Here is a 12,158-nt window from a genome sequence, read left to right as displayed (position 1 = left end):
TGCCGGGCTTTGCTGCCCCCCAGGCTCTGTGGATGCAGGAGACCGGTGAATGTGGTGCACCTTGATTTCAGCAATGCTTGTGATAATGGTCCCACAGCGTTCCCGCAGGCCAGCTAAGGAAGTCCGGGCTGGATGAATGGACTGTAAGGTGGATAGAAAACTGCCTGGAGCAACAGGCTCAGAGGGTAGTAATAAATGCCTCGACGTCTAGTTGGCAGCCGGTATGAAGTGGAGTGCCCCAGGGGTTGGTCCTGGGGCCGGTTTTATTCAATATCTTCATCAACGACCTGGAAGATGGCAGAGTGCACCCTCAGCTAGTCTGCAGATGACACCAAGCTGGGGGGAGAAGTAGATACGCTGGAGGGTAGGGCTCGGATTCAGAGAGACCTCAACACATTGGAGGCTGGGAGAAAAGAAATCCCATGAGGCTCAACAAGGACAAGTGCAAAGTCCTGCACTTAGGAGGGAACAATCCCCTGCACGAGACAGGCTGGGGGCTGATGGGCTGGGTAGCAGCTCTGCAGTAAAGGACCTGGGGGTGACAGTGGACAATAAGTTGAATATGAGCCAGCAGTGTGCCCTTGTTGCCAAGAAGGCTACCGGCATATGGGGCTGCAGTGGTAGGAGTGTTGCCAGTAGGTCAAGGGCAGTGATTATTCCCCTGTATTCAGCACTGGGGAGGCCACATCTGGAGTCCTGTGTCCAGTTTTGGGCCTCCCACTACAGAAAGGCTGGGGACACATTGGAAAGAGTCCAGTGAAGGGCAATGAAAATGACTGGGAGCTTGGGGGACATGACCTGTGAGGAGAGGCCGAGGGAACTGGGCTAATTTAGCCTGGAGAAGAGAAGACTGAGGTGGGATTTAATAGCAGCCTTCAACTACCTGCAGGACTATTGCAAAGAGGGGGGAGCTGGGCTGTTCTCAGCGGTGGCAGATGACACAACAAGGAGCAACCGGCTCAAGTTGCAGCACAGGAAGTTGAGGTTAGATACTAGGAAGACTTTTCTCACTAGGAGGGTGGTGAAAAACTGGAACAGGTTACACAGAGCTGTTGTTGAGTCTCCATCCTTGGAGGTTTTCAAACCCCGGGTAGACAAAGCCTTGGTCGGGATGATGTAGTTGGGGCTGGTCCTGGTTTGAGCAGGGGGCTGGACTAGATGTGACCTCCTGAGGTCCTTTCCTGTCCTCATTGCAGACCATTCCCAATTTTGCCCCCACCCTGAGATCCCATACACCTGGGTTGTCTTCAGCTCTGAGAGGGGAGCGGGGTGTGGGAGGGGTGAGAGCAGACGTGTTGAAAGCCCGGACACCTGGGTTCCCTGCCTGATCTAGGACAGGACGGCGAGTCGATGGGTTTAGAGCAGGGAGCCCACATGCCTGGGTTTCCCCCTGGCTCTGGGACAAGAGTGGGGACTGGAGGGGGCTGGGGGGCCGAGCAGGGGCACTGGCAGCCCCGACACCTGGGGTCTCTCCCTGGTCTAGGAGAGGAGCAGAGTGGAGGGGCCTTGGGCAGGGAGCTGGGACACCTGGGTTCCCTCCAGCTCTGGGACTGGAGTGGGGTCTGTGGGGGGGAGAGCACGGGGTGCTGGGAGTCCAGAGGCCTGGGTCCCATGCCCTCAGCCCCCCACAGGTGACAAGCAGCCCATTGAGGAGGTGATGGAGTTGCTGCTCCATGGTGAGTCTGTACCGACTTCGGACCCCAGAGACCCCGGGACCCACCAGCCCCTGCTCCCCTGTCCTGGGATAATCCAGATTAAAAAATGTTCCTCAGCCTCCCACCTTGCCAGATCCAGCCGGACACCTGGGTTCCCTCCGGGTGCTGGGGGGAGAGGCTGTGGGAGCTGGGGGCCCAGGAGCCTGGGTTATGTCCATGCCCCAGGAGGGGAGGTGCGGAGATGCCCTCTGGGCCTTGATATCCCATATCTGTGGTGCCCAAAGTCATGGGAGGGGGGCACCCATCCCTGACTTTTGAGCCTGCAAGGCACAAAGTGCAAGTGCACCGGGGCTCCCAGAATGCACTGGGCTGGGGGGTCATCACTCAGGTTCTTCGCCTCCTCTTCGCTACAGGTCCCTGGTGCCCGGCTGCAGCATCTGGGGGGAGATGGGGGCAGGTCAGAGACAGCGGTGGGATGCTCCCAGCCTCTCCTGGGTCTGGGGTGTGATGAGCTGCCCCGTTCTCAGCAGCCCCAGGGAGGCCCTTACCTGGTAGGTGGGGTCGGGGGAGCTCTCAGGCTGGGCCTGGGCAGAGAGGGAGGCAAGAGAGTCGTTGGCACCAGAGACCCCAGGGGCCCAGGTGTCGGGGCACCATAGGGGACAGAGGGGAAGGCAGGGAGCTGCTGGGCAGGGAGGAGGGGCACCAGTGTGGGGGTCAAAGCTGTGGTCACTCACTGCTGGCCCTGCAGTGGCCGAGGGGGGCAGGTTCTCATACACGGGGGGCGCTCCTTGCTGTCCTGCGGGGTCTTCCTCCGACAGTGTCAGACTAGGGGAGAGGAAAGAGGCTGAGACCGGGGACCCAGGTGTCCTGGACCCCCCCTGACAGCCCCCATTCACTTCATACAGCTGGGGAGGGAACCCAGGCATCCAGGTGGCTGCTCACAGAGGACGTAGGCCAAGGCCCCCCCAACACCACGGCTGCCAGTGCAATCCTGGCCAAGGCTCCAGCCGCGAGACCTGGACCTGCGTCACAGAGAGACATCAGAGTCGGGGCGGCAGAGACCCCTGTCCTGCCCCCCTGGTGCTGCCCAGGGGCACTCACCCACCCACCCCGACCACAGGGCAGTGGAGATGGAGATGGAGATGGAGGTGGTGGCGCTGCAACCAGCGCTGCATCTCGCTGCCGGAGGGCCTCACATGTGAGCTCGAGGGTCCCATTCTGCACCACTGTGGTGTTGGGGGACGTCACCTTGGGCTGTGACAGCGTCTCTGCAGGGGACACACACACACAAAGTCCGCGTTACCAGGATCCCCGTGCCCTAGACCAGGGCTTGCCCCAAGGCACTGTGGGAACCTGGGTGTTTTAGGGCCATTCTCCCACACCTGCAATTTGGAGGGACCTTTGAGACCCCTGGGGAGGGCGGAGAACTTGGCCTGGGGGACATCAGAGCCTGGGTGGCTCCGAGCAGGCGTCTTGCCTGCACTGGGAGGCACGAGCAGCAGGCAGGGCCGGCCTTGCCTGGGCAGGTGCCGGGTGCGAGGCTGAGGATGCGCTCCAGGAAACAACCAGCGCTGGTCAGCTGGGAGGGGTCTGCTGGGGGAAGTGGACAGCCTGGGCTGGCACCCCCCAGCCTGGAGAGGAAGCTGGGGCCTGGCATGAAGGCCAGGACCTGGGGCAGGGCTCCCCTTGCAACTGGTTCACCCTGTGCAGGAGGGTCAGGATCTGCCAGGAGACCCTGTGGGAGTGTGACAGCATGGCAACTGCGGGAGCACTCAGCATGCACTGTCAAGGTCACTGTGTGCACGATGTCTGTTCCAGGTCCTTCCACCCCAACCTGTAGGGGCTGGAGTCATTCAGCATTAACCCCATGATGCGCAGGGAGCACTCAGGCCCTGTTGTCTCGCACCCCAGGTAGCTGGGGCCATTGGCCTGGGTGCCAAAGCGTGGGTAGGAAGTGAAGATCATGCCTGATGCCGTGTCGGCCGTGCAGTACCAGGCGCAGGTTGCAATGTTCTGTGGTGGCAGCTGCAGGGCCAAGGTCACGGTCCCCTGCACCCGGGGGACCGAGGGAGGTCGGGGGTGACAGTGATGGTCTGGGCTGGTCAGTGATGGTGTTGGCTGCAGGCAGGGGCCCAGGACAGCCACTGTGGGGAAAGCATAAACTTAGTAAATGGGCAGATACAAACCTGATGACACTCAGTACTGACAAATGCAAAGTACTCCACCTCGGCGGAAAATACCCACAGCACGCTTATAGTGTCAGCGGTGCTACGCTCACTAGCACCACGGCTGAAAGAGACTTGGGGGTCATGATTGACCAGAAGATGAACATGAGCCATCTCATGCCAATGTGATGTCGCAGCTGGCAAAGCGACCAAAACACTGGCATGCATCCATAGATGCTTCTCAAGTGAATCTCAGGATGTCATCCTCCCACTGTACTCGGCCTTAGTGAGGCCGCAGCTGGAGCACTGCATCCAGTTCTGGGCTCCACAATTCAAGAAGGGTGTGGAGAAGCTCGAGAGAGTCCAGAGGACAGTCACGCGCATGATCAGAGAAGAGGAGAAGAGGCCTTATGAAAAGAGGCTCAGTCATGGGACTCTTCATCCTGGAAAAGCACAGGCTCAGGGGTGACCTGGTGGCAGCCTATAAGTATATAACGGGTGTCCATCAGGATCTGGGGAATGTCTATTCACCAGGGCACCCCAGGGGAAGACAAGGTTCAACCGTCACAAACTGCTGCAACACCATTTCAGGCTGGACATAAGGAAAAGTTTCTTTACTGTCTGACCCCCAAGGCCTGGAACAGGCTCCCCCCAGAGGTGGTGCAAGCAACTACTCCGGACTCCTTTAAGAAGCATTTGGGCGCTTATCTTGCTGGGATCCTTTGACCTCAGCTGGCTTCCTGCCCCTGGGGTAGGGGGCTGGACCCAATGATCTTCCAGTGTCCCTTCCAGCCCTGATGTCTATGGATCCAGGAAAAACCCATTACACAGTTCACATCACGCACCCACACACCGACCTCTATACCCGTACCCCCACCCAGTGCCCTCCTCAGAGGGTCTACTCCTCAAGAAGTCTGTGCCAGGCCCCTCTCCACCAGATGAGGTCTGCCATTTCCGTCCCATCATCCTCCTGTCTTCCTGTAGTACCAGGACATTTCACTTAGTCCTGTCTTAATACAGTCCCAGTCCTCAATTGTGGGGTCTGAGTGTCTGTTTATGAGCAGCGTCCTGGGTTTCCACAGCGCGTACCCAAAGCAGGACATGAACTGGTGGAAGCGAGGTGTCGGGGTCCCTTGCTGTCTGGTCAGGTTTCTGACACCTGTCACCGCCAGGAGGAGCGCACGGACTTTCCTCCACACCTCCCTGGCGGGTGGGCAGTCCCAGAAGAGGTGGCCCATTGTTTCTTTTTATGCTTTTTTTTTTGTGAAAAATATATTTCTCTCTCTCTCTCTCTCTATATATATATACAGTTATATATACACCTCCTCTATCATAAACTTTCCACCACACACCTTAAAGCGCATACAGAAACCCGTGCAGCCGTTACAATAAATGCACCTGCTCCCCTGTGCCCCCGCACCCCCACCCCTACCCGCTGCCCTTCCCCACCCCAATCGCAGTTCCTTACACCCAGCCCCGATTTGGGGATTCCCTTCTCGCTTCGGTCACAGTCCTTGTCGCCGTCGCTGTCACTTCCGCTGCTGCTGGTCCCGTTGTCGTCCATCTTGCCGTCTCCAGGTCCAGTTGTGTCACTGTCCTCTTCGTTCTCCCTGTCCAGTTCCCCTCCCGGGGGTCTTTGAACAGCCTGTGCCAAGTGTCTCTTTTCCAGGTGGAGTTGGCTGCGTCTTCTCCATCCTGTCCCACCGATTTCCGGTAGTAGGACTGGAGTTTGCTCAGAAACACCCTCTGCCCCCCGAGGTTCATGTGTCTGTCCATCAGGAGGTTCCTGCGTTGCCGCAGGGCGCTCCCGACGCAGGACACAAACGGGTCGAAGCGGGTTGTCGGGGACCCCGGGTGTTTGGTCAGACGTCCGTACAGCGCCGCCTCCCCCCTCATCAGCCTGACTCCTGTCACTCCTTCCAGGAGCCGCGCGCCCTCAGGAGGGGACCTGTAAAACACTTGACAAGACAGGCTGTTTTGGTTGCTGGCCCAGTCGCCAGCTTGCAGATCTGGCTCGTGTACCTTGCCCGCAGGAAGAGGTGGATGTCTGGCATCCCCCTGCCCCCAGTTCATTTCTTCTTGTATAGGATCTTCCTTGCCACCTTCTCCATACTGGATCCCCAGAAGAAATGCACATGGTCGCTGGACTCTGTGGGTGATACACCTGGGAGGTGCGGGGAGACCAGTGCGGTGTACAGAAGCACGGGTAGCATCACCGCCTTCATGAGCACCACGCGTCCGCCCCACGGGGAGGTGGCACACATGCCACCAACCCATCCTCTGCTTCACCTTGGCCTCCTTCTTCCACGCTCTGCCTCTGCTTAGCTCAGGGTCAAAACGGACCCTGAGGATCTTGATCCCTCACAGGGGACTGAGACCCCCGGGGCCTCCAGGCTCTGTCTGGTCTTGGCCTCCATCTTCTCCCATGCCCTCTGCCCTGTCAGCTTTGGGCCAAACTCCAGCCTGAGGATCTTTACCCGTTCCCGGGGGACGGTTACCCCAAGGGCGATGAGTCCTCGAGCCCAGGACTAGGCAGGTGCTTTTGCTCATTTTGAGCTTGGCTCCTGCTGCTGCTCTGTATACCTGGGTGTGTTGTAGTGCTCCTTCCATTGACCTTTTGCCGTGCGTATGATGTTCAGGTCATCCATGTACGTGAGGACTTTTGTCTCCCCCATTCCTCCCATCACCACGTTAACACTGGCCAGTGCTGGGACCTCCAAGCTGCAGATACAGTCTCGTGTGGAAATCATCCTGCTTGTGGGCATGAAGCTGCATGTCTACGGTGAACGCCGACCCTTTGCCTCCACCCTCTCCCTGCTTCCCATCCCACGCAAGGAGCTCTGGACATGTCCCAAGGATCCCACTGCTCTTCCACCCATCACAGTCCTTGTCGCCGTCGCTGTCACTTCCGCTGCTGCTGGTCCCGTTGTCGTCCATCTTGCCGTCTCCAGGTCCAGTTGTGTCACTGTCCTCTTCGTTCTCCCTGTCCAGTTCCCCTCCCGGGGGTCTTTGAACAGCCTGTGCCAAGTGTCTCTTTTCCAGGTGGAGTTGGCTGCGTCTTCTCCATCCTGTCCCACTGATTTCCGGTAGTAGGACTGGAGTTTGCTCAGAAACATTTTAACACTCTGCTCCCCGAGGTTCATGTGTCTGTACATCAGGAGGTTCCTGCGTTGCCGCAGGGCGCTCCCGACGCAGGACACAAACGGGTCGAAGCGGGTTGTCGGGGACCCCGGGTGTTTGGTCAGACGTCCGTACAGCGCCGCCTCCCCCCTCATCAGCCTGACTCCTGTCACTCCTTCCAGGAGCCGGCTTACCTTTCCCCACGCTCCCTCAGGAGGTGACCTGTAAAACACTTGACAAGACAGGCTGTTTTGGTTGCTGGCCCGGTCGCCAGCTTGCAGATCTGGCTCGTGTACCTTGCCCGCAGGAAGAGGTGGATGTCTGGCATCCCCCTGCCCCCAGTTTGTTTCTTCTTGTATAGGATCTTCCTTGCCACCTTCTCCATACTGGATCCCCAGAAGAAATGCACATGGTCGCTGGACTCTGTGGGTGATACACCTGGGAGGTGCGGGGAGACCAGTGTGGTGTACAGAAGCACGGGTAGCATCACCGCCTTCATGAGCACCACGCGTCCGCCCCACGGGGAGGTGGCACACATGCCACCAACCCATCCTCTGCTTCACCTTGGCCTCCTTCTCCCACGCTCTGCCTCTGCTTAGCTCAGGGTCAAAACGGACCCTGAGGATCTTGATCCCTCACAGGGGACTGAGACCCCCGGGGCCTCCAGGCTCTGTCTGGTCTTGGCCTCCATCTTCTCCCATGCCCTCTGCCCTGTCAGCTTTGGGCCAAACTCCAGCCTGAGGATCTTTACCCGTTCCCGGGGGACGGTTACCCCAAGGGCGATGAGTCCTCGAGCCCAGGACTAGGCAGGTGCTTTTGCTCATTTTGAGCTTGGCTCCTGCTGCTGCTCTGTATACCTGGGTGTGTTGTAGTGCTCCTTCCATTGACCTTTTGCCGTGCGTATGATGTTCAGGTCATCCATGTACGTGAGGACTTTTGTCTCCCCCATTCCTCCCATCACCACGTTAACACTGGCCAGTGCTGGGACCTCCAAGCTGCAGATACAGTCTCGTGTGGAAATCATCCTGCTTGTGGGCATGAAGCTGCATGTCTACGGTGAACGCCGACCCTTTGCCTCCACCCTCTCCCTGCTTCCCATCCCACGCAAGGAGCTCTGGACATGTCCCAAGGATCCCACTGCTCTTCCACCCAGTGTCCTGGAGAGATCCTGGGCACGGCAGGGACGAGGGCAAGGCTGCGGTGCCGTCCCCTCTCCTGAGGGCTCTTCTAGCAGGTGGTGAAGAACGGGATCCTCAACCTGATGTGCGAGGACCCCCGTGCCCTAGACGCTGCTGTGGGACTGCGACGGCTCATCCCAGTGCCCGGCAGCTGCATGGGGCTGTCCCCGGGGAACTAGACCCTGCCGGTGCACGGGCTCCCCAGGGATGATGCTGGTGATTACACTTGTGAGGTCAGGAACCCTGTCAGCGGTGCACAGAGTGACGGGGTGTAACTGGAGGGCGGTCAGGGTCGCTGTGCTCTCCCCTGCCGCCTCCTTTACTGTGCCAAGCTGCTGACTCGCACCCTCTAATTCTTGTCTGCCACGACTTTGATTTTATATATTTCGATAGGGAGGCTGCCTTCTGTCTTCTTGGCCACGGTTCTCCTGTCTCTGGTGTTCTGTACACCCCTGCCTTATGGGCTACGCATGGCTTCTACCACCCCTGTACCACGCCCCAAGCCTCGCAGGTGTAACAGACGTTGTTCTGCCTCTCTCTCTGTCTCCACACGCTCTCTGGCACTCGGGCTCTCTGCAGCCCTGTCTCTCTCCGTGCCCTCTCTCCAGGGGCTTCTCATTAATGCCGCCCTCCTCTGGGGCCTTCTCAGTAATGCCGCCCTCTCTCAGGGGCTCACTGCGCCTGCACTGGGGCTTTTCGGTAAGGCTGCCCCCTCTCTGGCGCTCCTCAGTAATGTTACGCCCTCTCTGGGCTCACCATGCCCGCACTAGGGCTTCTCAGTAATGCTGCCCCTTCTCTGGGGCTCCTCAGTAATGTTACGCCCTCTCTGGGCTCACCATGCCCGCACTAGGGCTTCTCAGTAATGCTGCCCCTTCTCTGGGGCTCCTCAGTAATGTTACGCCCTCTCTGGGCTCACCACACCCGCACTGGGGCCAAGAAGGAGGAGAGGAAAAGTTCTGGCAAGAGATGGACTTCAGGGGGTTGTTTCAGCCCAGCACAGATATAGGCTAAACTAAGAGTCAGCATTGTGAGTAGAAAAGGCTGGCTAGGGTTGCACATGGGATAGAGACAACAAGAGACCTATATTGCACTCAGTGTTCTTGCTTTCCTTTTTTTTGGGGGGGGGGGCGTACAGGATGTCTAATGTGATATGTGTAATATGTATTAGATAGCCAATACTCAGGGATGTTGTATATATTGTGTACAAATGAGATGACGTGCAATATGATATCAATTCTGATGTTTTGTATTATGTTATTTGAAATGTTGTATTACCCTTTTGAGAGGCCTCTGTTTGGGGTCGTTTTGAGTCCTTTGTTATAGTCTGGTTTTCTAATAAAATGTTTAAAAAAAAAAAAAGGCTTCTCAGTAGTGTACCCTCTCCGGGGTCTTCTCAGTAATGCTGCCCTCCCTCTGGGGCCGTCTCAATAAAGGCTGCCCTCTCTCTGGGCTCACCACGCCTGCACTGGGGCTTCTCAGTAATGCTGGCCCCCTCTCTGGGGCTCCTCAGCTGCCCCTCTCTGGGGCTGGGGTCTGTCCACCCTGAATGCTGCGTCCTCACTGGCGCTGGGGTCCCCACTCTGCTGTGGGTCCCCAATGAGGCCTCCTCCATCCCCTGATAGCCTCACCCAAACCACCGGTGATAAACAACAACACAAATGCAAGCCCTTCGGATATAACTTAAATGGAAGCCACCCGGCCATAACAGCAGTCCAGCCTACCAGGGTTCTCCATCTCATAGCAGTGTTAGATGCTGATGCTGATGCTGATGCTGCTCCTGCATCATACCCGGCCATAACAGCAGTCCAGCCTACCAGGGTTCTCCATCTCATAGCAGTGTTAGATGCTGATGCTGATGCTGATGCTGCTCCTGCATCATACTTCTCCTCTCTCCCATGGTAGAGAGCTCCTTCCTCCTGGGCTGCTGGCAGAAAACTGCCTCTGGCCTCAGCTCCTAGGTTTATAAAGGAGCCAGGCCCTGCCCCTTTCAATCAGCTGACCGCTGGCAGGTGTGACCTCTTGTTCCCTCCAGTTGCCCTGGCAACCAACAGCTGGGCTCCTGGCTCCTTATTCACTGCTAGGGGTCTTTCCCTGGCAGTTTTCCCCTCTTTAGGAGCAGGGCACCTCAATGCTCTGCGACACGGGGTCATCGTGAACATGATCTGTGAGTATCGGCCATCTCTGGCCCTCGTGGTCAGACACAGCATGGCTGGCTCTGGGGTGGGTGTCGGGGCTGGTATCACACCCTGGGATGCAGCTGGCTCTGGGGTGGGCGTCAGGGCTGGTATCACACCCTGGGATGCGGCTGGCTCTAGGGCTGGGTGTCCGGGCTGGTATCAGAGGCCTGGGATGCAGCTGGCGGTGGGGTGGGCATTGGGACTAGGTGTAACGGGACCTGTGTGATGCGGCTGGCTCTGGGGTGGCTGTGGGCAGTGTCAGCCCTTGTTCTCCCCACAGACGGTCTGGATAACACCCACATTACCCTGCTGGGGCCCCTGTTCCTGTCCTTTGGCCACAGCATGACCCTGATTTGCAAGGTCGACTTGGTCCCAGCCCCGTTGATCCACTGGTCTAACGATGGCTCTGTCTCAGGGGTGCACCCACTCGGCGCCGTCTGGAGCCATGGTTGGGAGCGTGCTGGCTGCCGCGGTGCTGGGGGGGACCCTGGTCTACTTCCTCTGTGAGTCACTGCCCGGACGCCTAGGTTCCCTCCCCAGCGGTGTGAGGGCAGGGGGGGCTGCGAGGGTGTTGGAGCAGGCGGGCTCACAGCACTGGGACCATCCCCTGCCCATCTCCTCTGGGTGTCTTTGACCTGCCCTTGTCTCCCCCCAGACACTGCAGCCCGGAGCCCAGGACCTGTACTGGGACCTGCAGACCAGAGAAATGAGCCCCCACCCCGGCCCAGTGCATGCTGGGAGCCCCAGTGCACTTGAGCTCCCCGCTGCAGCCAGGTAAAGCCTGGCTGGTTTGCTGCCTCCCTGGCTCTGTGCATGCAGGAAGACAAGTCGATATGGTGAGTCTTGATTTTAGCAAGGCTTCTGATACGGTCTTCACAGCATCCTGCAGGCAAGCTAAGGAAGTCCGGGCTGGATGAATGGACTGTAAGGGGCATAGAAAACTGGCTGGAGCATCAGGTTCAGAGGGTAGTAATCAATGCTGGATGTTTTGTTCAACGTCTTCATCAACGACCAGGGAAATTGGGATGGGAGGAGCCCTCAGCAAGTTTGCAGATGACATCAAGAAGTGGGGAGGAGTAGATATGCTGGAGGGTAGGGCTAGGATTTACAGAGACCTCAACATACTGGAGGATTGGGCCAAAAGAAATCTCATGAGGTCTAGGAAGGACAAGTGTAAAGTCCTTCACTTGGGACGACACAATCCCGGGCCCCAGGACCGGCTGGTGGCTGACTCGTTGGGGAGCAGCTCTGCAGAGAAGGACCTGGGGGTGACAGGGGACAAGAAACTGAATGTTAACCAGCAGTGTGCCCTTGCTGCCAAGAAGGCTAACGGCGTCCTGGGCTGCATGGGTAGGAGCGGTGCCAGTAGGTTGAGGGCAGTGATTCTGCCCCTCTGTTCTGCACTGGGGAGGCCACATCTGGAGTCCTGTGTCCAGTTGTGGGCCCCGCACTGCAGAATGGATGTGGACACATTGGAGAAAGCGCAGCAAAATGCAATGAAAATGGTTTGTGGGCTGGGGGACATGACTTGTGAGGAAAGGCCGAGGGAATTGGGCTTATTTAGTCTGCAGAAGAGATGACTGAGGGGGGACTGAATAGCAGCCTTCAACTCCCTGAACAGCAGTTGCAAAGGTGATGGAGCGGGACTGTTCTCAGTGGCGGCAGATGACAGGAGGAGCAATGGGCTCAAGTTGCAGCAAAAGAGGCTTAGTGTGGACATTAGGACGAATTTTCTCACCTGGAGGGTAGTAAAGCACTGGAACAGGTTCCCCAGAGAGGTGGGGGAGTCTCCATCCTTGGAGGTGTTTAAGCCCTGGGTAGACAAAGCCTTGTCTGGGATGATGTAGCTGGGGCTGGTCCTGC

This window comes from Alligator sinensis, unplaced genomic scaffold (genome assembly GCF_000455745.1).
Source record: "Alligator sinensis unplaced genomic scaffold, ASM45574v1 scaffold1575_1, whole genome shotgun sequence".
Taxonomy (NCBI): domain Eukaryota; kingdom Metazoa; phylum Chordata; order Crocodylia; family Alligatoridae; genus Alligator; species Alligator sinensis.
Note: the sequence above shows the minus strand (reverse complement) of the source record.